The 3,531-nt window shown below is 34.9% G+C and overlaps 1 long non-coding RNA gene and 1 pseudogene across 1 annotated transcript; one reads left to right on the forward strand and one right to left on the reverse strand.

The window, feature by feature from the left end:
* Positions 1–5: 5 nt before the first annotated feature.
* LOC105315603 (DNA (cytosine-5)-methyltransferase 1-like) lies at positions 6–2,961 on the forward strand (annotated as a pseudogene).
* Positions 2,962–3,179: 218 nt separating this feature from the next.
* Positions 3,180–3,529, reverse strand: LOC109590892 (uncharacterized). The gene is made up of 2 exons (XR_002189552.1): positions 3,496–3,529; positions 3,180–3,326 (listed from the first exon to the last, which is right to left on the reverse strand). It is a non-coding gene; the product is annotated as an uncharacterized LOC109590892 (long non-coding RNA).
* Positions 3,530–3,531: the final 2 nt, after the last annotated feature.

Consider the following 3,531-nt stretch of genomic DNA (forward strand, 5'->3'; position numbering starts at 1 on the left):
TCAAACCCATATATGATGAGAACCCTGGTCCCTCCGGTATTTAATATAAGCACACATTCATTACATTATGGTAACACAGTACTGTACTACCAAAATATTAAAGATTATATATGCAATGTACATGTATGCCTACAGAAAGTTTCTATCAAAATATGTTTTTAATGAAATGAAATCTGTTACTTGTTTTTTGTATGATTGTAGATGGTATACCTACGAGACAGCTTGGTCCTATTAACTCATGGTGGATTGCTGGATTTGATGGAGGAGAGAAAGCACTTGTGGGTTTTTCTACAGGTACACACATGCACACAGTGAATTATGATATTACACCTTCTATCTCTGTCTCTTCTCTATTTGACCTCTTCCTCTCTACAGCGTATGCTGAATACATACTGATGGATGCTTCATATGATTATGCTGACATCATGGCATCAGTACAGGAAAAGATATATCTAAGCAAGGTATAATAATAATAATAATAATAATCTCAAATTCTACATTTTTCTACATCTAGGTGTATGCATTTTTCACCTGTTTTTTTTTTGTTTCTAATTATTGTACTTATTTTAATAATAATAATAATTATTATTATTATTACAGTAATTTAATATTATTTTGTTTGTAATCAGATTCTTATTGAGTACTTGGAGGAATTCCCAGCTGTTACGTATGAGGACTTATTGAATAAGATTCAAACGTCAGTTCCACCTCAATCCATCGGATGCACTTCATTCACTGAAGAATCTTTACTGAGGCATGCTCAGTTCATTGTGGAACAGGTACCTTCATGTACATGTACTACACTTACATGTACAATGCACTGCAATAAGCACATACTGTAACAGTAATAGGTTCAAATTTATGTACATTATATATGTACACATGTACTCACATACTGTTTAGCGAGAAATTTTCATGGCCCGAAATTTTACAAATTCATCCAAAAATCTATTTTGTGGCTTTAATTTTCACAATTTGCTGCTTTTTGGCCATGTTGAACTGTACAATTTTGCAAATTTTATTTTTGTAAATTTTGAATAAATTGCAAAATTCATGAACATTTTGGGCCACAAAAGATTCTAGCTATACGGTAATATTTACATTTCTTGACAGGTTGAGAGTTATGATCAGTACTGTGATGAGGATGAGGATCTCTTGCTAGTGTCTCCATGCATGAGAGCATTAATAAAGCTAGCCGGGGTCACACTGGGAAAAGGTTCCATATTTGTTAGATACATTACCCACCATGACCTGGTGTTTTTAGACTATCAAGCCGACGCCCACACCAACCCAAAGTCAAAAAGACCAAGCAAACAAAAGTATGATAATAATTATGAAATAATAATTTATACATTTAAATTATTAAATAATTATGTAATTTGTGGTTTTCGTTTGCAATTTTGTACAGGCGACAACCACTCCCCTAGTGAGAGATATCTTTGAGACATTCTTCAAGAATCAGATTGATAACAAGTCCAGCTCCGCTCCTCATAGGAGGAGGTGTGGTATCTGTGAGACGTGCCAGCAGCCCGACTGTGGCAAGTGCAATGCTTGTGCTGATATGGTCAAGTTTGGCGGAACTGGAAGATCAAAGCAAGCTTGTATTAACAGAAGGTCAGTCATTGAAATGCATTGAAAATGGACTGCATATCTACCCCTGAATGTACTTGTCCATATATTTGTGTGTCTCTATGCATGTGATAACTTTTATTTTTTTTCTATTCTTTATCTCTCACCTCTCAGATGCCCTTATATGGCCGTACAGACAGCCGAAGAAGAGGAAGATAATGATTCAGTTGATCCTGACTTGAAGAATGTGGTACATTAGTGGGTGTGGTTGGAAAATAAACTCTCTTAATGTTTAGAAAGACTTGAAGTCTCCATCAAAGAAGATCAAGAAAATAAAGGTACAAGTAAAATATAACTTTATTGTACTGTATGAATTTATATTATTATTTGTTACTTGTAGACAAAAGTCGAGTGGATTGGCGAGCCAATTTTTGGAAAAGGAAACAAAAGCTACTACTTTGAAGTCCTCATCAACAACAAAGAGAAGGTTAGTAAGGGAGAAAGGGAGATATTTATAGATTATTTATATGCAAAGAGCTTACAAAGAGAAGGTTAATATACATGTACATGCACAGAGAGTAGAGAAAGGGAGATATTGAGGAGCTTGTTTATATATACAGTGTTGTGTGTATACTTGTCTCTTTTAGGTCTGTTTATATGATGTGGTGTCAGTCTGTCCAGAAGTGCCAGATGACCCACTCTACCTCACACACATCATGTCAATTTATGAAGACTCAAATGGAAAGAAAATGTTTCAAGGATGGTGGTTTCAGTAAGCATCCAGCAATTATTGTTTTTGTAGTTTTATTATTATATTTTTAAAGTCGATCTACCGATACAGTATTGGGCGAGACTGGAGATCCACGGGAGCTATTCCTTATTGACGATTGTGAGGATAATCCTCTTGGGGCTATCATGGATAAAGTGGAGGTGAGAGAGAGAGGGGGGAGAAGGAGCAATATAATATACATCTGTATTATCAATTGCTATTAGGTTGAGTACAAGCCTCCTGTCAGTAACTGGTTTATGTGTGGTGGGGAGGAAGTACCTGATGATGAAAAAGAGATTGAGGAAGACGGGAAGACATTTTTTGTTCAGAAATACTATGACCAGTCTTTGGCACGTTTTGAAGACATTCCGAGCGAATACTTAAGATACTTGATACCGGACGATGCCCATTCACCCACTGATGGTTTCATACCTCAGTGTGCTTCTTGTGAAAGAAGGAATCACAGGAAAACTGTAAATGACATTTAACATGTACATGTAAATGTGTATACATTAATCGGTGCATATAATAATGTTTTAAACTGTCTCTCTTTTAAGGTGCATTCTGCAGTTCCTGTCAATAAGATAGAGTCAGAGAAACCAAAGATCACAAACTACAGGTAGGTAGTATTTACTATCAGTATTCAATACTCCAATCACTGTGTGCTTTGTATGTTAATAAAATGTAGTCCTAGTGACTAGTGTACATGTGTATTGTATTTTAGTAAAACAGAGGCGTTACTAAGTAGGATTCACCGCAGTACAAAATCGCTGCCATCATAGATACTATATACACAAAGTGGATATGAAACAGGATGCGCCTATGCTCTTTTCTCCGGATGTGACGTTTTTCCTAGATACGCTTAGCAACCAAAATGGTGGCAAAATCAATAATTATAAAAAACTTCATAAAAATCTATATTTCTTCTGAAAAGAGTCCGTACAAGAAACAACAGACAATTTATCTTCATTGGTTTCATATTCATACCCTATTTGATGATCAAAAAAATAATATTATGATAATAGTTTTATCATTCTAATATGGTATATCACAATGACATTAAGTAACTTTTTTCAAAGAAACATAGCTTTAAAATAATTATGAAAATATACAAACCGTACAAAAGGCAGTGTACGTAGACTCATACAAAATTATACCTCTTCAAATAGCATAGTTTCCAGAAAAGGCGTTAC

Source organism: Amphimedon queenslandica, unplaced genomic scaffold (assembly GCF_000090795.2).
Source record: "Amphimedon queenslandica unplaced genomic scaffold, v1.1 AMPQUscaffold_9321_Cont18692, whole genome shotgun sequence".
Classification (NCBI taxonomy): domain Eukaryota; kingdom Metazoa; phylum Porifera; class Demospongiae; order Haplosclerida; family Niphatidae; genus Amphimedon; species Amphimedon queenslandica.